The sequence below is a fragment of the Canis lupus genome, chromosome 14 (genome assembly GCF_048164855.1).
Source record: "Canis lupus baileyi chromosome 14, mCanLup2.hap1, whole genome shotgun sequence".
NCBI classification, from domain to species: domain Eukaryota; kingdom Metazoa; phylum Chordata; class Mammalia; order Carnivora; family Canidae; genus Canis; species Canis lupus.
Window position 1 is genome coordinate 6,259,967 of NC_132851.1, and position 22,145 is coordinate 6,282,111.

The 22,145-nt window shown below is 43.2% G+C and overlaps 1 long non-coding RNA gene across 17 annotated transcripts in view; it reads left to right on the top strand.

Moving 5' to 3' along the window:
* The window catches only part of LOC140603657 (uncharacterized), a 72,102-nt gene that overhangs the window by 25,237 nt on the left and 24,720 nt on the right, over window positions 1–22,145 (top strand). For 9 of the 17 annotated variants that reach the window (XR_012006618.1, XR_012006609.1, XR_012006608.1 and 6 more), the window contains 6 exons: window positions 9,123–9,217; window positions 12,064–12,126; window positions 12,429–12,525; window positions 12,718–12,926; window positions 14,198–14,512; window positions 16,620–16,801. This is a non-coding gene — a long non-coding RNA (uncharacterized lncRNA). Of the gene's footprint in view, window positions 1–9,122; window positions 9,218–9,435; window positions 9,547–11,025; window positions 11,123–12,063; window positions 12,127–12,428; window positions 12,526–12,717; window positions 12,927–14,197; window positions 14,513–16,619; window positions 16,802–22,145 lie in introns of all 17 variants that reach the window. The other 8 variants (XR_012006615.1, XR_012006604.1, XR_012006619.1 and 5 more) reach the window with 6 other exon arrangements.

The window sequence follows — 22,145 nt, forward strand, 5'->3', positions numbered from 1 at the left end:
AACCAAGACAGTTTTGAGAATGAAAGGGACCCTGTCAACCATTATGCCAGGCTAACAGGTGTAAACTGGGTGTATCCTGGCAACCTGGAACAGAGGTTTAGGTTAATACAATAACCTGAAGGAACGCTTATGATGAAGAGGATCTCAGGCTGGAAGGTTGATTAGTGGCAAAGATATTTGGGATGATAGTTCCTATATATTCCTTGAGCCTTATCAGTAAGCAATGACATGGGCCTGAGTTTTGGTTCTATTTCCCTGATCTCAGGGAGCACTGCCTGATAGTGGGTGTGGGTTTAGGGCATGATTGCTTTAGCAACAATCACAGAAGTTCCTGGGGAATAGTTACCAGGGTGAGGGTACCAGCTAAGGGAATACCCAAGAAAGAGCAGCCCCCTGCAGGGAGTGGGGCCTCCCCTACTGGTAATTGGAATCCAGCAATCCCACTGATTGGCGGTGGTGAGCCAAACCCACGTCAGGTCTTGCTGATGCATGGCTGGACTAAAGAAAGAGCTCATTGAATTGTTCATGGAAAAGAGCGGTGCCCAGGAGGCCGCTGGAGAATGCAGCCACCTCAAGCACAGTGCTTGGCGGGACATCAGGACTGAAAGGTACAGCAAAGGCCTCCCAGAATTGGTAGTCAGGGGCAGGGTTTTGTGTCACAAGCTGGCCATGGCAGGGACAGAAGGGATCTTGCAGGTTTGCTGTTTGTGATTCGCTGCTGCTGGAGGTATCAGAGGGTGTTTACGCTGTGGCTTAGCCTTCCTGTGAAAGAGAATACCCAGCCCTGAGTGAGGGGGAGACACCTGAAGCAGCAAGCGAGAACATGCCCCCAAGACTTTGTCAGCAGCTCTTTGCTTCTTGCTTCCTAGACGCTACCCCCACAATCTGGAGCCAGAGGCCTTGGTGGCCAGATAACCTGGAATCTAATCCTCGGATCTGATCTTGGCTCCATGGTCTCTGAGATGGATGAACGAGGTCACAGTGATAAAACTTACTTTACTACATGCATGGCATTGTTCTCATCACTTTGTGTCTTTTTTCTCACTCTTCACAGCAACTCCAGGCATTATTACTGTCCCCATTTTACAGATGAGGAAACTGAGGCATGGGCTAATTAGGGAGTTTGCTTAAGGTCACACGGCCAGGTAGTGATGGAGTGAGGATTTGAACCTCACCGTGTGACTCTAGGAACTGAGCATTGGGCCGCTACCCTACACTGATTCATGAATTGTAACATGGGGGTAAATGTAATGCCTCCTTTCTATGGTGTTGTGATATTCAAGTGGGATAATCCGTTTACAGCATGGGCACCGTGCCTGCATGCAAAACAGCGTGAGCTACTGTTGGGGTGATTCGTCATGGCCTCTCTGCAGCCCTGCTACTCTGTTTCTTCTCAGCCTCCTCCAGACAACTTTCTAATTGAACTCTACAAGACTTTCAGCTTCTTGGGTTAGGACACATTGTCTGTTCAGCATGTGTGGAGGGGCTGGGCAGCCAAGATCAAAAACTGGGATCAGTGGGGATTCTCTGCTCACCAAACAGTATTCCAGGACTTCTTCGAGGATTTAGGTTATGTTTACTCCTCCAAGCAAAAGGTATAGAGATTCTTCTATAACTTTAACTGTTGGAGGAAAACAAACAAACAAACAAACAAAAAAACTCCATAGCAATAACAACCACCGTCCTGGGGTTTTTTTGTTTTTTGTTTTTTGTTTTTTGTTTTTTTGGTGGCTCCCTTGCACTCACAGAAAAACAAAGAGAACAGATCAACTAAAACCATTTATGTCCAAGGCCCCCATATATAAGTGAAAGAAAGCTTTTTTCTTCTTGGGCAGGGGCAGTTATGTAGAGGTGGGGGTGGGGTGGGTGAAGGTGGGTTTCCCACTATCATAGTGCCTCCCTCCAATTCCAAAGCTGATGTCAGACTTAGTGGCCCAAGAGAAGCCCCAGGGAAACCCCAGGTCTGGCTTCCCTTCATACCAAAGGGATTCTTGCATCTCCTCTGGATGCAGCCCCCGGTAGGCAGCCCCTGGATGCAACCCAGCCCTTCCATAGGGAGAAGTTCCTGCTGACTCACCTCATAAAGAAGAAACCTAGGAGCTTGTAGATGAGTCTCTGGGGTTCCTTTTTTGATTTTTTGTTTCCTTTTCCAGTCCTATGGGGTTCAGAGGTGTGTTGTCTGGTTATTAGGGAGCTGCAGGCCCAGGGACCTTTTATGCTCATACTTACCCATGGGGATTTAAGCCCTCCAGTGTTCACATCAGCACTCCAGGAAACTCCGGGTGCTGTAGACCACTGTGGGACAGGCGGAGCAGAGAGGGCTGGGACAAGCAGGCCACTTCTGAGATCACCCCAAGAGACCTGCAGAGAGTTGGTGAGCATGAGGATTAAAGATAAGGAAAGAGTCTACAAACCAGTGACTCAAGACTTCTCTAGCTATTCTGGGACAGCTCTGTTCAGGCACTGGCTGCTAGAGGATACTGTGTAAGATCAAATGCTGTGGTACCATCTCTCCAAGCTGTCCAATCATCTCTCCTTCCATTTTCCAGCTCTGCAGGGGACCTATAGACCTGATTTGCCTTTCTCCAGAAATGTACATGGAGGAGAAAGAAGAAGTAGGAAAGATGAGGGGAAAGGGAGATGAAGAGAAAAACCAATTGCAAGGATTCTCTTAGGAGATTTCTCAGGGAAGGTTAATTTGCACCCCCCCAAAATTACAAGTTCTGTTTTTAGAGCAAATAATGTTATCTGCATGTGTATAATTATAGCTCCACAGGGAGTTTTGTGTTTTCCTAGATCCCCCATTTCCCTTTTACTCAACAGAAAACTCTAGTGGGGACTGCACAAAGGCAACAGAGAAGAACTATGGAAGCCTTGCAGCCACATTACTTCAAGTTTCTTGAAGTCAGGAGGAACTGAACTTGATACTTCCTGGTAGGAAGAAGGACTTGTGGGGGCTTTGGGGCCCCAAGGGCAGCAACCCCAGAGACCTCCAGGATGATCTGGTTTGCCTGAAGCCCCTGTCTTAAAAGCTTGCTTTCAGCAAAGAAAGGCTGGATTTGGCTAAGAGATAAGCACGGGCGTGTTTGACCCTTTTGTGTCCTTCATATATTAATATAACTAGACAAGAAGGGAGGAGGCTGACCTCAAAGGGACAAAGACTGTTTTCCTTTGAGCTAAAGGACCCAAGATCTTTTTGTTTTGTTTCTGCCTGGAGGACAACGTTGAACTCATTCCAGCCCTGTAAAAGGTCACCTCTGTGGGCACCCCTCGTGGTGGTAACTTTCTGTGAACCTGTTTGGGAGGACCACATTCTGCTTAATATTGGCCAAAGACACCTGAGTTTGTTGTTGCTTGTTTTGTTTTGTTTTGCAAGAGTGGGTATAACAAGCACTTTAGAGTCTGGTTACCCTGATGCCAAAAACAAATCCTAGTACCTCTTGCTTCTGGCTCAATTGTCCCCAGCCCTCTCATGTAATCCAGTTAGAACACAGAACAGAGAGGAACTGACTTCCTCCTTCCCGTGGGTGGGTTCTGTTAGAGTTTTCCCCAGATCAGCCAACAACAGAGCCCAGTGGCTGGGACCCTGCCATGCTGTCCTCACTCCCACCCCCAACTCAAATTACTTCACAAAACAGCAACAATTAGCTGCCTGGGGCAAATGGTACCCTACAATCTGGACAGCTGGAACAGTTTGTCACAGGCCGGTTTGTAATTTTATTTATTTTTATTTTTATTATTATTTTTTTGGTTTGTAATTTTATATATACCGGCTCCCCACCCAGATTTCAACACATTAGTAATTATCCTACTCCTAAAACCTGGAGACTGGGAAAAAAGGAGGGGTAGGGATTCAGAAGAGCAGCTGCAGGGCCTGTCGTGCTTTCCTATGAAGGCTAATAATAGCTCCCAGTTATCTAGCACTAGCCCTGCCAGGTATGTGCTAAGCATGGCTCATTTATCTCCTGTAATCTTCACAACAGCTCTGGAAGGTGCAGGTGATCCCCCTCTTGCTGATAGGGAAACTAGGGCTCTATGAGATGGAAGTGGTTGGCCTAAACTCATGTAGCCAGGAAGTACTGAAAGCAGGTTTGAACTGTCCTGATTCTGCACTTTTAAGCATCATTAGGCTATACGGCTGCTTCAAGCTGATGAATTTAACAAGAGTAGGTGCCAGGAAATGCCAGTTGAGCCAGGAAGGGAGCCATTGCTAAAATGCTAAACCTGAGGAGTTTGAAACCTGAGAATTGGCAGTTTACTACTGGGAAACCACAGGGCCAGGGGAGGTGTTTCTGGGACACCAAGTGGGGACACAGCAGCCCCTGCATGCCTATTTAGAAGCACCCTTGGCCTGATACTAACCCATTTTGCAAATTGCAGAGGTATAGAGAGGCCGTGGAAAGGTTTTACAATTTATTTTAATGTAATCTCTCAGCTAAAGGCTGGTGGAGAAAAAAATAATGAAGTTGATGTTGGTTAAGTCATATGCAAGTATAAACTGATCTTCTTCTAAGAGATTTTGAATGTAATGAATTCCCCTCCCCTGGGAACCTCCCAATACCTAGCTCCAAAAAAGCCCCAGTGAGGCTTCTTTATCCTTCTTCACCTCAGCTTCCTATCCTCACCCCACTGGCTGCAGGTGTCTCTGTGTGATAATGAGGACAGCCACTGTAGTGAGTGCCAATACCAAGGCAAGGCACCAAGCTATCTTCTCCCTTACTACACAGCCTGACATGCTGCTTGGTGGACCCCTTCCATCTGTCTCACTTTGATAGGTACATTTCTTTTCCATTACTGTGTGTTTGTTTTGTGGTTGCTGAATCCAGAGCATTACATATATTTTTAAGAGAATGCTTACTATATGCCAGGCACTGTTCTGAGTCCTATACATGTATTAGTTCTTTTTATCTTCAGAAAATAGCATGAAGTGGGCAGTACTATTATCTCAATTTTATATGTGATAATAGTTGAAGCCCAGAGAAGTTACTTGTCCATGTTACACAACTAGTGAGTAGCAAAGCCAAGGTAGGAATCGAGGCCTCCTGACTCTGGTATGGTCTTAGCTGCTCTGCCATAGTGATTTTGGCCTGAGCCAGGTATTCATTCATGTGTCTCTTCCTGGGCATTCCATGGTTGGGTTGCTACTGCCATAACTGGCACTTGACTGTAACAGTGAAATGACATCACATTCCCAGGTGAATGCCATGGAATTTTGCGTTGTCAAGGAAAATATCACAGAGTGTTGTCAGTGCTCTCTACAGGGTGGCTCTAAGTGATTCACCTTCCTCTCAGACAAATACAAAGAAGAGAACTCTCTGTATCTGGGCACTGTGACTCAGTTTCTAATGTTATTGATATGATGCTGGACACCATTGGCAGCATCATTACCTATTCATATCACACGGAGTCAGCCATCTGGGAAAGGCACACAGAAGAACATCAGAGGAGGAGCAATGTGTGGGGTCATTCAGAGGAACATGCCAATTCCAGAACTTAAGAGGTGCCTTGTATGCAGTGAGGATAATAATAGCTAATGCTTAGGAAGCCCTCACAATGTGCCATCCCTGGTCTAAGCACATTCCAGGAAGTATCTCATTTAATCCTCACCGCAGCCCTCTGATGTCGATCCTATTATTATCCCCCTTTGGCAGAGGAAAAAAAATGAGACACAGAGAAGTGATTTCCCAAGATCACAGGGCTCATAAACAGGGGATCCAGGATTCAAACGCAGCCAGTGGGTTCAAAGACGGAGCTCAAACATGGCACTACAACTGGTACTACTTTCTTAACCGCAGCTCTATTTTGAGGAGATGGGGATTTTCAGCCATCTTATAATCAGCTGCACTTCTGGTCTTGAGTGAATGAGGCCCCAGAAACAAAGTGAAAAGAAAGCCTGACCTAAAATAATGCATGACTCCTAGTTAGGGAGAAGGGTTGGGAGGGCAGAAGTTGGGACAGGATATCCTCAGGTGGGCACTGAGAGAAAGAATCAGAAGAGGATTTCTTAGTCAACATCTGAGTGAGCAGGGGACATGGGGAGGGGCAACCCCAGGGTCTTTCCCTTGACCCTCTGAGTTCTGGTGATCCTTCCCCTCCTGACTTGACCTCGCTGGGCTCTTATTCTTGCCACTTGTTGCTGTTGGTTGCTTGCCCCCATTTCTGAGGTGAGAGATCAAGTCTCCCAGCTGGCAACATAGTTTTCATTTTAGCATTCAGAAGGCTGGGCATCACCACTTTGATGGGTACTGATTATAATGTGACTACTTTCTTTTGAATAGAGTTTTAAAATTAACTCTGCAAATCATATATCTGATAAAGGATTAATGTCCAGAATATATAAGGAACTCCTACAACTCAACAAGAAAAAAAAAAAACAAGTAACAACAACCATGAGGCAAGGACTTGAGCGGACATTTCTCCAAAGAAGATCTACAAATGGCCAATAAGCACACGAAAAAGCTGTTCATCATCACTTGTCCATAGGGAAATGCAAATCAAAACTATAAAATCCCCCTTTATAAGTACCCTCCCCCAAAAAAAAGTTGTTAAGGGAGCAGAGAATGTGGAACTCTTGTGCATTAATTGTGGGAATGTAAACTGGTGGAGCTGCTGTAGAAAACCTTTCACTTCTAGATATATACCCAAAAGAATGAAAAGCAAGGACTCACATACTTGTACACCATTGTTCGTAACAGCATTATTCACAATAGCCAAAAGGTGGACAAAACCCAAATGTCTATCAGTGGGTGAAGAGAGGAACAAAATGTGGTATATCCATACAATGACATATTATTTAGCCATAAAAAGGAATGATGGTCTGGTACATGCTACAACATGGGTGGAAATTGAAAATATTATGCTAAGTGAAATGAGCCAGACACAAAAGGACGATATTATATGGCTGCCCTTGTATGAGGCACCTACAATAGGCAAATTCATAGAGAGGAAGTAGAATTTTGGGAGGGGGGAAATGAGACATTTAGTGGGGACAAATCTTCTGTTTTAAGATAATGAACAAGTTGTGGAAATGGATAGCAGCTATGCAACATTGTAAATGTACTTAATGCCATTGAAATTTATGCCTTAAATGGTTAAAAACGACAATTTCCATTATTTTACCAGAGGGGAGAAAACCACCAAAAAGTTTTGATGCAAAAAGCTTTGTGGGGTTTAATTTTTCAGCAGTTTATAATTTCATTAACATTCACCTCATCTACCCCACAGAGAAGAGTACCATGTGAAAACCACACTTGGCTCTCCAAGTTGGAACTAAAAACACCCCTACTCTACTCCTTGGAGTTTCCCCAAAGTGAATCTGTCCCACACATGGTTGCTATTGGACTCTACCTGTTGCTACAGTGTCATTCTGCTGTTACTAAGGAATGTGACCTGTCCTGACTTTCAAAGCATTCACGTAATGCATGAAACCACTCTGTTCTCCTTGGTATAAAGCCAAGTACTTAAATCCTAGCTCACTTTTTTTTGTTTCTTAATGATTATCTGGCTACAATTTAAACTCCAGCCATTGTTTAGTCATGGACAGAGCCAATTGTGGTGTTTAAACTTCATTATTATTTAGACAGCCACCGAGCCAAGTTTACAGAATTCTGGACGGCAAGCTTAACCTTAGGGTACCTTCAGCAGTTGTTCTCTGTGGCCAATCCTGAGAATTGAATTTGGAGCAAACTATTCATCCATTTACAACCCAAGTTTCTTCTGTGTATTGGAAATGTAAAGATGAATAGAACAGTACAGCAGAGGGAATATAGTCCATAATGTTGTGATATCATTGTATGGTGGGGGCACCTAGCCAGCTCTGTCAGTGTGACTTTCAAACTCGGGGTCATCAGTTTGAGCTCCACATTGGGTGTAGAGGTTACTTAGAAATAAAATATTTTAAAAATATATAATGTTGTATGGTGACAGTTGATAACTACAGTTATCGTGGTAAGCACAGAGTAATGTATAGAATTGTCAGATCATTATGCTATCCACCTGAAACTAGTATAACACTGTGTGTAAACTAGACTTCAATAATACAAAAAAAATTTTAAGATGAATAAGGCATGACTCCTGCTCTTATGAGGCTGAGAGTCTAATAAAAATGTAGAAATAGTGCTAATAGAATAAAGTAAATGTTGAGGCACCTGGGTGGTTCAGTGGGTTGGGCATCTGCCTTCAGCTCAGGTCATGATCCCAGGACCCTGCATGGGGATCTCTTGTTGGTGAGGAGCATGCTTCTCCCTCTGCCTCTGTTCCTCCTCCCCTGCGCATTCTCTGTCTCTCTCTCTCTCTTTTCCTTCTCTCTCAAATAAATAAAATCTTTAAAAAAAAAAAAGAATAAAGTAAATGTTGATAGACATGTGTCCAAAGTGTTGTGGGGTGATCAGTCAGGATTGGCGGCAAGAAGAGGGGCCACCATGGTTCACAGAGAAGATGGCATTTGAGCCAAATCCTGACAGAAGAGTGGAGCTTTCCAGGGTGACAAAACACGATGGGGGGACTTCAAGGTGAAGGAATGGCATATGCAAGGCCACAAAGTATGGCAGGATGGGCCATTCAAAAAAACCCCAGCAGTCATGTGTGGGTAGAGCAGGGTGAGTGGGGATTGGCAAGATCCTGGAAGAATGTAAAAGAAATTTAGAGGTTATCATATACTCAATGGGCAACCCCAAAGGACTTTAAGCGTGGAAGGAGCCTGGAGGGGTACAATTGGGTTTTCATTTCCAAAAAGAAATTTAAAGTTTGTTGCATAGATTTGAGGGATTAAAAGGTTGACACAAGGAGGCCAGTTGGAAGGCTGTCAGAGTAATGAAGGTAAGAGATAAAGAAAGCCCATATTTAAGAACGAGTTCAGAGGTAACAGAGACAAGATAATGACTGTAATATTTTAATAGATGGGGGTCCAAAATGAGGCCACGTTTCTGTGCATCTTGGACCTCTATTATATTGAGGTGAAGGCTGTAGAGTTCCTATGGGAGCCCTAGCCTGGCATAGGAATGGGGTCTATAACTGCTCCTTTCCCCCTTCCCTCTTATTACCCTTTCTCAACCTCCCTTCATTAGCTGAAGTCGTGGTTTTTATTTACTTATTTTAATTTATTCTTTTATTTTTTGACTTAGTTTCACAGAAGCTTCAAAAATCAAGAAAGTATAAGAAGACAAGTGAAGTCTCACCTGTCCCCCCATCCACTCAATGCTATCCCAACCCACAAAAGGTAATCACTGTTTCTAGTTCCTCATACATCCTTCCAGGGATATTTTTAAAAGTACATCCAAGAAAATAGGATGGTACATTCTTCCCTTCCTCCTTTTATTTATTTTTTTCCTTGAGGCTCCTTCTTAGGATAAGTTTAAGAATCCTAAGGGAGCTCATTCAGTCTTAAGTCAGTCCTGGCTATCATTATGTCTACTGATAAGCTCTTCTCCACTGTAGCACTTAAAGGCATAAGAGCCCTGAGGTAGAAACAGATCCAGCAGGGAGAGGCCTTATCTCATCAGGAGGCCTCATCCATTCCTGGACCCACTGCAGCACTGGGCAGTCCAGGTAAGATTGATGAACCCAGTGGAAAGTATAGGCTTCTCAGGCTGCAGAGAGAGGAGCCCTGTGTTATGCTTAGATATAACTGCTCCACAGCCAAGGGGACCCACATTTTTGGTGACCATTGGCCATTTTCCCTGGGCCCACCCATGAGGTCAAGTGGCTAAACCACAAGGGACCAGCTCTGGGCACTGCTCCCAGAGTCGTCTCTCCAAAATAGAACCCCACTTTGACCCTGAGCCTTCATAGGGGTGCTGCTGGTTCTTCTTTCCTGCCAGCCAACCTCACCCCAAGCCACCTCAGTCTGCACTATGAGTCCAGCAGGGATGTTACATTAACTTTGAAAGTAAAATAAGAGGCTGGGGCAGCTGGGTGGCTCAAGTCGGTTAAGCATCTGACTCTTGATTTCAGGTCAGGTCGCCATCTCAGGGTGGTGGAAATCTCAGGGTGTGGAGCCTGCTTTAGATTCTCTCTCTCCCTCTCCCTCTGCCCCTCCCTCCCAAATAGGGAGATCTTGCTGTTTCCTTCCAGAAGTTCTTGCAGGTTGCAAACCTGGGTGCCTTTGGGAGGAGCACCACCTCATTTCACACCCAAAAGCAGTTCAGTCCCAAGGTCATAAGGACCCAAGAGGTTTTTGATTTCCCATGCTTGGGGCTGAGTTCTTTTCAGTGCATAAAGTGGTTAAGTTTGTGATAATAAAGGAGGACTGAGTTTGTGGAGGGTCAGGGAGGTGAAATCAATTCTGAACTTGCTGAGTTTATCCCCGCAACCTCTCACCTTCCTATTATAAACATAAATCCTGGTTTTAATGAGGTTTCAAAGCTGCCCATCACCAAATTTTCCCAAGTCTATACCTTTCATGGTTAACTTTAAGCTTCTCCTGAATTCTCTTCATTAAGAAAATCATATTCTGGAATTTATTTACACAGGATATGCAAAACCATATACCATGTGATACTCATGGGATACAACTTGATACCCACCAAATATAATAGTGTTTAGTAATTTTACACAGATATTTGAATGCCAATGAGAAGAGGATGGCTGTGTAGAGCATGAATTTAGCTACCAGAGGGTACTGTCATGCCACATGTATAATCAGGATTCAATAACTCAACTTAAATATTATTAATAGCTAACACTTATAAGTACTTACTAGGTGCCAGAAATTGGTCTGATCATTTTACATGCCTTATCCCTAGGAGAAAGGTATTATTGCTGTTGCTGTTTTTACTATTACTGTATTTGTCACAATTTACAGATGAGAAAACGGAAGCCGGTAGAGGTTAATAAACTTGCTTTTCTTCAGTTACACTGTTAGGGTATCAGTTTGGCTGCTAACAAGGCCCAAAATAACAATGGCTTAGACAAGATAGAAGTTTAATTCTCTCTCATGTTAATCTCATCGTGAGCACTCCAAGGCTGAGAAGGCAGCTCCACCTTGTCCCAGCGTCAGGCTTCTTTCATGTCTTCTGCCTTCCTTAGGGGCTATGTGATTCCTCCCTGTCAAAGATGGAGCAACATCTCAGTATTTCCAACCGAGGAAGAAAGGAAATGAAGGATCCAGTCTGCCCCTTCAAGGGTATGACCTAGAGGTTGTGTTCAGATCCCAATGGCCAGAATGTGGTCGCATGACCATGCCTAATTGCAAACAGGCTAGGAAATGTAGTATTTTTTCTTGAAGGTCACATACCCAGTTAAAATTCAGTCTGACTTCCAAGCCAGAACTCTTAACCATTACATTGATCTTACTGTTGTCTAAAAAATTAAATGAGGGTCAGGAGTTGGTTTGGTCTTTCTGATCCTTCTCTACAGTATGAGACTTTCTTTTTAATATTCTACTTTGCATTTGTGCACATGAGCATGCACGAGTACAGTTGTACACACATGATACAGCTTATAACTCTTCCAGTGAAAAAGTTTTTCAGTATGGTTGTGTACTGAAGGGGAGTCCAGTAACGTTTCTTTTCACTTTGTCCTTAAAGACTTTCAAGTGTTCGTTCGTTCGTTCCTTCCTCTTCTTTCTTTCTTTCTTTCTTTCTTTCTTTCTTTCTTTCTTTCTTTCTTTCTTTCTTTCTTTCTTTCTTTCTTTCTTTCTTTCTTTCTTTCTTTCTTTCTTTCTTTCTTTTCTTTCTTTGCACTTGCCAAATGCCACACACTCTGTGATGCTTCATATATTATGCCATCATCAGGTAATGATTTTCTCTGTCACCAGACTGTAGGATTGGGCTTAGAAATCACTCCCCACAAATGAAAATTCCCAGTCTTTCATTAGAAAGTGCATCAAGCTAGGGTAATTTTTAAAAATACTTAGAAAGTATGGGAACATTCACAATTAAGTAATGTAATGTCAAACGTCACAAATTTGCTACAATTCTGTAATTTTCATTAAAAGACCATTCCCATTCCCAAGTGCTCTATTTTAGGGTTACCTTAGTAGGATACTATCAAAATCAGGAAGCTCCATAATGGCCCATGTATGTCTAACTGCACTCCTGATGCTTCTGTTTTTTCTCACCCTAGTAAAAGCAACTTTGTGAGAACCTCTCAAGACACTTGAGACATGTTTTCCAAAACCAATTTTAAGTAAGTATTAATTCAATGGAGCATTCCTGGTGTGGCTCTTTCAGCTGTGCAGAATGCCACAGCAATGAGGAAATTGTTTGTTTCAGAGCAGGAGATGCCAATGCAATGACAGACACTTTTTTAAGGCATGTAGCTGGTGGCTGTTAAATCTACATTTCCTGACATTCATAATGGCCCGTTAGCCACTGGACGTGAGCAGAGAGAGTTAGTTAATACTTAGGCCTTCTTTTTCATAGTGTGTTTAACAATGCAGAGTGCTTTTAAATAATTATTTCATCTAATCTTAACAATAACCCTATGAGATCGGCAGGGACATCTTGGCAATGTAAGAACATCCTAAACGTCATTCTCACAAGACAAAGGCCTACTCTTCTTACTCTACAGCATGAGTACTCCCTAGTAAGTAGAAAGCACACTTAAATTATATTCTTTTCTTTCTTTCTTTTTTCTTTTTCTTTCTTTCTTTCTTTCTTTCTTTCTTTCTTTCTTTCTTTCTTTTTTCTTTTCTTTTCTTTTTTTTTTTGTTTTTTTTTGTAGAGGTGCTAGGGATCAAACTTGGGTCCTTATATACTTTAATTATATTATTTTCAGTGAACATTCATTGAGCCATCCTTTGGGCCAGGGTACTGTGAAATGATGGGGTGCCACCAAGGAACAAAACACAGTTGCTTCTCTCAAGGAATTCCACCTGTCAGGGGAGAAACAAGAACACCTCTCTCTATCATCTGATGCTGAAAGTGCCATACTGAAGTCTTCCAGGAAAGTGGAGTGGGGGAGAGAAGGATTCAGAGAACTGGAGGGTATGTTTTTGCTGAGTCTTGAAGTGTAAGTAGGATCTACCTGGCAAGGAAGTGCAGGGAGGACGTTTTAAGGAGTGGTCACAGCATGTGTTAGGGACAGAGGCATGGACTCTGTGATTTCTTCAGAAAATGGAGAGAAGCGGGTGGCTAGAGCATGGGTGTGGAAGGAGGAATGCATTTGATTCGGTTGGGGGAGGCAGGCCTTGTTTGCCAAAACTACCTGGTCTGGATTAGTCCAGCAAACCAGGAAGGTGGTAAACAGATCTAGTTGGGTATCCATCTAGCCCCAAGGGCTTTTTGACTTGGGGAAGTTACTTAACCATCATCTGTAAAATGGAGGTGATACTCATACTCATGGGTTAGGTTTGAATATTAATGACTCGTGTATGTAAAGTGCTTAGCATATAGTGTTGAATAACTATTAACTACCATCCAGCTAATATTTCTTTACTGTTTTTGAATGAAATTTCCTTGAGAATGGATGAATCATCTCCCTACACACAATATTTTGGGTATAATTTAATGGAGTTCACAGATCCCCTGAAATTGTATTCTTACTGTTTTTTTTTTTTTTAAGATTTTATTTATTTATTCATGAGAGACACAGAGAGAGACAAAGACACAGGCAGAGGGAGAAGCAGGCTCCTCACAGGGAGCCTGACATGGGACTCGATCCCCGGACCCGGGATCACGCCCTGAGCCAAAGGCAGACGCTCAACCGCTGAGCCACCAGGGGTCCCCGAAATTGTATTCTGAGTTTAAAATCCTGCTATAAGATATAGGGAGTCGTCTGATGTTTTAAACAGAAGAGAGATGATTTTTTTCTTTTTGAGGGAAATACTGGATACTAGTGAGGGGAACCATCTGTGGTTCTCAAATCTGAATGTATACTATAATCAGTTGTGGAGCTTTTTAGAAATACCAGTGCTCTGACTTTACCTTTTGGACATTCTGGTTTAATTAGTCTAGATGAGCCTGGGCATCAGGATTTTAAAAATCTTCCAAGTGATTCTAATGTGTAGCCAGCTTTGAGAACTACTGAGTTAGACTACTATTGGTCAGCTGGAAAAAGAATAATAACAGCAGAGTAGGAACAAAAAATAATAAAGCAGGAAGATTCCAGAAACATTTTGGAGACAGAATCTACAAGACTGGTGACCAATTAGATATGGTGAGAGAGGAGGGTATGATGTCATTCCATTAACACAGAAAGAAGGGGAAGAGGTGTTTGTGTCCTGTTTATTGCTTATTGCCTTTTCTTTAATATGTAGGAGATAGCCAGGAAAAAACAGTTCATTCAGCAAAGATGTAGTTGATATACATTTCTTAAGTGCAGACTGTGGCTCTAAGTTTTGCTCTGGCCATCTCTGACAATCCTGCGGAACATGGAAATGTCAAACAGGCAGCTGCAAATACCAGTGTGAGCTATCACCACCCATAAGTTCATGGCCAAGTAATTGTGGAAGAGTATGGCTGAAATCATCCAGGAGAAAGCAGAGAAGGAGACCAGACCACCAGTGGTGGAACTCAGAGGGTCCTGGACCCCAAGGCCAAACCAAGGAAGAGGAAAGCATTTGCGTGCAATGGTGAGGCAAGAGTTTCCTGAAGGAGGGGATGATCATTGTGTGAAATGAAGCACAGACACTGCTGAACCAAGAATCTGGGAGCAGGCCCTGTGTTCGATAGGAAGTGGCCATGGCTTTGGAGACAGTGGCAGGGACAGAAGCCAAATTCCAGGGGGTGCAGACAAGAAAGAAAGTGAGGAAGCATGAGCATTGGTGTAGGAAGTTTGGGGTAAAAGCAATGAAAGCGGTAGCTGCAGGGGAGGAAGGGTGGAGGAACAGAGCTTTATTTTAGGTTGGAGTGGCATTATTGTAGTCTGAGGGGAAGGAGCCAGGCGAGAGGAAGCCATCTAAAATGCAGACAAGGGAGGAGACCTCTGTGGAGCCAGGGCTCAGCTCAGAGGCCCAGGGCTCACAAACACTGGGTGAAGAATTAATTGCTCTTGGAGAGAGGAGTAGGGATGCTGTTCTTCCAGGTGAAAGTGAAGTTTCCAGAATGGTATAGGCCTTATGAGAAACCACCCATGGTCATTTCTGAATCCCAGCACAGCTTCCTCCCTAGTCTCCTTTCTAGGTCCAATTCCCAGAACTCAGTCCGTTTCTTTCTCTCCTCAAATGCTGCACCACTCAGGACTTGAGGCTGGTGGAGAGTGAGCTATAATATCTAGGGTTTCCACCTTTGCTTTCCCAGCATTTGGAATTGATGGTTGATCATGATGCATGAAGAACCGAGCTGTGGTTACAGATTCTCACAGCGTCCTTCCCTCACTTTCACTGGTTCTTCTTTTCTTTCCCAGAGAGTACTCTCCTCTGGGTCTCTCATCCTGCACCTTGCTTCCAGATGTGTGGCCTGCCCACTGATTCCCCTGCTCTTCCTGACTCTACGGGTGGGATGCCCAGGTGGGGCTCTGTCCTATGCTCCTTCTCTTCCCCGAGTACATGCTCTCCCCAGGCCACCTCCTCCTTGCTGTCACTTTAAATCACATCCCAGGCCTGACCTCTCACCCTAACCCCAGAACTCACCATCTCATGACTAACATTTCTACATGCCCATAATGGAACTCTGGATTTTCTCCCCCCATCTGCTCCTGCTCATGTTTTCCACTCTCAACATATGCCTGTGGTATTGTTTCCTCGATTCCTCGAAGCCCAAAACTCCAAAGTCACCCTTGATTCTCCTCTTTCCTTCAATCCATTACGAAGTCCTATGGACTCTACTTTCCAAAATAATGTTGAAATTTGTCTACTTCTTCCATCTCCAGTCTAGTCCAACACTGTTCACCATGTGGTTTGCAGACCAGCAGTATCAGCACCTGGGAGCTGGATAGCAATGCAAAAAAATCCTAGAGTCCTCTCCAGAATTAGAAACCCTGGGGTTAGGATCTCCCAGAAGATTCTGAAGCCCTAAAGTTTGAGAAGCACTATGCTTGTCCAAGCCTTCATGGTCTCCGCCAGTCCAAGCCACTTCAATAGCCTCCAGGTGGTGTCTATATTTGCTCCCTTGTATCACTATTATCTACTGTCCTCCTAGCAGCCAAAGTGATTGTTTTTAAAAACAAATCAGATTGTGTCACACACATATACTTGCTCCCATCCCCCCACACTAGTTTAAGACCTCATAGCTTCCCACTGGGTGTAGTACAATCCAGGTTCTCTTTACTGCCCCTCCGAGCCCTGAGGGAAGTTCTGGCTGCATCTCTCACAGAACCTTCCTGCTCCTTTTCTCCGGGCTCCAGGTACCCTGGCCTCTTCTTTCAGCTGATCCTCTCAGGCTGTTCCTGTCTTGAGACCTTTGCTCTGGCTGTTCCTCTGCCTACAGTGCTCTTCCCCTGCACTGCAATAGCTGGTTGCCTCAAATCATTTGCTTCTCAGTGTACCTAGTACCTCCTTTAGAGAGGCCTTCAACAACTAACCAACCCAAAGGAGCCCTTTACCAAATTAGGTTTTAACCTCCTGCATAATACTTATCACTACCAATGGGGTTTTTTGTTTATATGTTGCCCAATGTAATGTAAGTTTTATGAAAATAGGAGCCTGGTTTGTCTTGTTCATTGCTCTGTCCAAGAGCCTGGTGCATAGTAGATGTTCAATAAATATTTGCCGAATGAACTTTATTTCTTCCTTATCGTAGGCCTGTGGTTGCTATGGGTGAAGTGCTGTCCACTCAGATGCTCAATTACTCCTCTCACATGGCTGCATTTCTGGGAGCCTCCACTCATCTCTGTGAGCCCTGGGTCCATGTGATAGTATGGTCCCTGAAGAGCACAGCTTGAAGGAGGCTAGAACCTGAGAAGGTGTTAACCTCAAAAGGAGGTAAGAACATGAGAGAACATTAGCTGGCTACTTTCATGGAACTTCAGGGAGGGAGTCTGGGAATCGATGCCTAAGGGCCTCTATTTTTGTGGTGTGGTTGTTGAGTAGTGCGTAAAGTCGCCTTGTGTCTATGAATGTGGACTTTGTGGTCAGGGAAGCCTGGGTTCAAACCCTGGCTTTGAAACATACTGTCATTTATTGCTCTGAGACCCTGAACAACTACTTCCATCTTTATACCTCAGTTTCCCCATTTGTGAATTGGGGATAGTAATAGTACCTACAACAACAGAACTGTTGAGAGACGTAAATGAGATACCTGTAATGTACAAGGCAGATGGTAAGCCACCTCAGAAGTGTTAGCTATTATTATTGTTGTTGTTGTTATTGTTGTATACCAAGAGGGAAAATATGAATAGCACTGAAGACTTAAGAAGGAAGAAGAAGAAGAGGAAGAGGAAGAGGAAGAGGAAGAGGAAGAAGAAGAAGGAGAAGAAAGGGGAGAAGGAGGGGGAGAAGGAGGGGGAAGAGGGGGAGGGGGAGGGGAGGGGGAAAAAAAGAAAGTAGAGCCATACTCAAATGAAGAAAAATGCAAGCTAGAGGTACATTGAGATGTCATTTGTCACCTTTCAAATTGGCAAAACCTAGAAAGTTGGCTAACACTGTCATTGGAGATATAAGGAGGCTGGTGGGAGGGTGAAGTGGAACAACTTACCACCCTGGCAAGAACATTGGCAATAGCTAACAATATTGATATAAACATACCCATTGGCTCAGGTAGTCCACTTCTAGGAATTTATGCTACTGATACCCAGGCACACGTGCAAAATTATGTATGAAAGGTTTAGCACTGTTTGAATATCAAAATATTGGAAGCCACCTATCTGTCCATGAGCAGGAAAATAGTTAAACAAATTGTGGAGTATCTATATAATGTAACCAATAAAATGAGAAAGTTCCTTCATATACTCATGTGGAACACTCTCCAAAATAGATTATTAGGTGAAAAAGGCAAGGTACAAAATCCAATGTATAGTTGGATATAGCAACACAGATCATGGGTGGAAAATGTATGTGTTTATGTATTCTTTTTAATAACAACAGAACTCTGAGAGGACAGAGTAGAAGAAAAATGTTTTATTGTACACTCTTTTGCATCTCTTGAATTCTAAGCTATGTGAATGCACTGTGAAAAAGCTGAAGTTCTGGTTTTTAAAATCTTAATTGTTAGCATTAATGCCTAATGCCTCTAGCTGAGGAGTAGTTCTAGGAATGGTGAATCTCCCTTAATGGTGAATCTGCCTTAATGTCAGAGGAAAATCATTGGCAACAAAGATACTAAATATCTAGACATCCTTTGGGCTCTGTGCTTGATGGTGTAATAGTTGGCTTGCAAGGGAGATGCCTGCAAGTAGATAATAAACTGTGCCTGTGGGAATGTATATCAGCCTGCAGAGAATATTCTGAATCTCTCTTAAGTTTTTTAAAACAAATTTTTTCTTTCTTGCATTTCTTTCTTACTAGCCTTAAAAGCAAATAGCATGTATCTGGAAGAGACAAATAGCATATATCCAGAAGTTTTAGAACATTATCGTTTTCGCTGTGCTCTTTTGGAGAGAAGCAAGGAAAAAAGAGAATATACTTTTCTTTACATTTCTTCTGCATTCCTTTTAGCTAGTGATTTTCTGCAAGGTAAAGTCTTCCGAAGGGTGCTGCCTCTCCATTTTGGGAGTTTATCTACTTGACCACCCCTCCTACTTCTGCCAAATTGCCCATCTCTGTCAACTTCCTTACCACATGTTATCAAGCCTTACGCATTCCTTTTAAAATTTTGAAAGATTTTATTTTTAAGTAATCTCTACACCCAATGTGGGACTCAAACCTACAACCCCAAGATTAGAGTTGCATGCTCTACCAACTGAGCCACCAGATGTCCCAAGCCTATTCTTTTCCTTGCCTCTGACTTCCTTCTAAACCCTTGACTCCTGGCAAGCTTGGTTGTTCTGCACCCTACTACTTAAGACTCAGGGAATATAGATGGGTGTTGATATTAATTAGTTGATGAACATTGACTGAGTTCCTACTATGTATCTCACACCCTATTAAGTGCTAGAAACTAAGAGAGGAATAAGAAGTTATTCTGATAGTTTTACCAGATAGCTCACAGTCATTTAGGGAAATAGAATTATGATAGAGTGTGAGAAATACAGGAGTGGTATGTAAGCACCAGGAAGGGGCACCTAACCCAGCTTTGTTGGGAAAAGGGTGTTGAGAAGGGGTTTCTGGGGAAGAGAGGTCTGAGAGGAGTCTTGAAAGATAAGTGGAAGTTAACCTGAGGCAGGCATGTGGGGAAGAGGCTCTGGGAGGATGAGGGCTGGACACTGGAGGTGAGGACTGGACTGTGGAGGAACCTTCCATGGTAATGGGGTAGTGGTGCAGCTCCACAAGAGCAAAGGCTTGAAGGTAAGTGTGTGTGTGTGTGTGCATGTGTGTCTGTGTACGCACATGCAGGCATATGTATGTATTCATGCAGTTTAACTAGGGCATTATGACGTGTGCAGCAGGATGTGGCAAGAGATGAGGGAATAGAGTGTTTCAGGAAGGAGGAAATAACCAGTAATGTCAAATGCAACAGAGGGTCATTGACTAACAAGTAGTAGGTCACAGGTAACCTTTCCAAAGAAGTATCAGGAGCGGTAAGGCCTGAGCCAGGTTCTGGTAACTGCAGAATGAAAGGGAAAATGTAGGACTCAGATAATAGTTAACATTTATTGACTACGTTCTGTACGACAGGGTTCTACATTGACACATTAATTCTCACAACAACCTGAGAGGTAGATAGTATCCATAGGCTTATTTTACAAAGGAGGAAACTGAGGCACAGGAAGGTTAAGCAAACAGTCCTACAGTTACAAGTGGCAGAACTGGGAGCTAAAGTTTCCAGGATCCAAGCTGCAATTCCAGAAATGTGACAGTTGGCCAGAGAGTGACACGAGGCCAAGATTATTTTTTTTTTTAAGATTTTATTTGCTTATTCATGAGACAGGACTCAATTCCAGGACCCCAGGATCATGACTCGAGCTGAAGGCAGATGCTTAACCGCTGAGCCACCCGGGAGTCCTGAGGCCAAGATTATTAATTTTTATTCTTTTTTAAGGCTGCCAGGGATTGGAGAACATTTATAGACCAAAAGGAGGTGCCTGGAGACATGGAGAGAGTGATGATTACTAGAGCAAAGTCCAGGAAGATAAGGAGATAAGGCTAAACCCTGGGTGTGGCAAGAAGAATGTCACCAGTTACCTTTGAGAGACCACAATTTCTGCGGGGGTGGGGGGGTGGGGGGTGGGGGGGAATCCAGAGGGAAGCAGAGTTTGGAGAGCAAGGCCTTACCAGCTGCTGTTAGGGCAAAGGGGGTGGGAATGGCGGTGGGTAGGATGGAAACAGCCAGGCCGCAGACACAGCATAAAGGCACATGATGGTGTGACTCACACGAATCTGTGTTTTGGAAAATGGAAATTTCAGGAGCTGGTAGGCCAGAGCTTAGGGTGATTGCCTGTCCCAAGGAACACACATGCATTGAACTAGAAACAGTACTTAAACCGACCTCGGCTGGATCCCCGAAGGCAGCCTGACCTTTTCAGTCCCTCAAGCCTCTTCGCAAGAGTGGACACTTCATTCTAATTAATAAATTATTTATAATCCTTGTTATTAGCCAAAAGGTGCTGGTTTTGCAATTGGCATTTAACAATTCTGAGTTATGTTCTGATGATGATAGCTTCTTGCAAACCGTGGTCGTTACCCTGGATTAAGCACCTGGATACATATGGTCAGCCCTGCAAAACGCATTAGCCCTTGGACCTTTACACCAAGAGTGAGTGAGACAGGGCCATTCAGTGACCTGTCTGACATCTGTGTTGCAGCGAAGATATAAACCCACATCTGTTAGACTCTAAAACCAATAGCTTGGCCACCAGGTGAACATACCTGTTATCCGGACTTTCCATCAGATTTCTTTTTGAAGAGTCTTACAGGACGAATTTTAAATGAAGGGCTTGTAAGACTCTCCAAGAAAACAGGATATAGCTACTATTTTACACTGTCTTTGCTTCCAAACACAGGAAATACCTTATTTTAAAACTTAAGAATTTTTATTGGACAAAATTCAAATGTGTATTTCAGAGAAATAAACACAACACAGAATTAACTGTCACATGTTGCTACATCTCCCCCTAGACTTTCTATAGGCCTATAGAAAGTATATGTATATGTATGTATATATACATAGCATATATGTGTATATGTGTGTGCAGATATATTTCTTTACGTAAAGAATATCATTGTGAACATATGCACACATAAAAATACAGTTTCAATGTCATTTTTGATACCTGCCTTGAAATGCTTTTATAACATACTTACTGGTGCCACAGCCACAGTGTGCTTGGGAAGATAAATGATGATGAATAAGAATATTTTGCAATTTACTTGATAGATGCCAGGAGGAAGTCTTCGGATTTTTTAAATAATTTGTATTGGAAGGCCCTAACTCTTCTATATAGATCGGGGGGAAATAGAGGGTAGGGGATAAGCATAAAGGCTTTCAGAAGCCAGACTGCCTGGGCTGAATGCCAACTCCCAGTTTCCCCATTAATTAGCTGTGTGACCTTGAGCAACTTGCTTATCCTCTCAGTGCCTCAGTTTCCTGACCTGTATAAAGGGGAGTAATAGTACCTAAATGAGTTAGCCCATGTAAATACTTAAAACAATGCCTGGCCCTCATAATATTCAATCAATGTCTGTGTTTCAAAGTGTATTCATCTGTAATATGTAAACATTCAAGCAAGTGAGTGATTTAGTCCAAAAACCCAGAGTCTATTAGACACAGCTGAGGCAGATATAGAAGTTTTTTGGATCAATTCCTATGGTGGGGACTGGGAGTCTGTAGCTTTACATACCTCTCCAGGTGAATGAGTCTTATAATCAGCCAGGTTTATAAGCCACGGTTCTAAAACACTGGACACAGTTGGACAGAAATTGGATGGTGGATGAGAGCAGAAAGATTCAGCAGAACAGTGAGTTTGAGATGGCCCTACCCAGACACACAGTGGCCCTTTGTTAGTAGCATAGCAGGCTGATGTGATATTTAAAGCTGGAACTTCGTCAGCTAAAAACCGGGTAAGATAAAGAAGGCCAAAGTAATGAAAAGGAGGAAGAAACCTGTAGATAGAGTAGGTTTCCTTCTGAAGTTAATCAGTTCTTTTTTGGCAGGGATATTTTTTCTATTTGGTTCTTTGTGGTTTTGTCTATCTTATTTTTAAAAGTATTCAGAGATACATTTTGTCCTTCT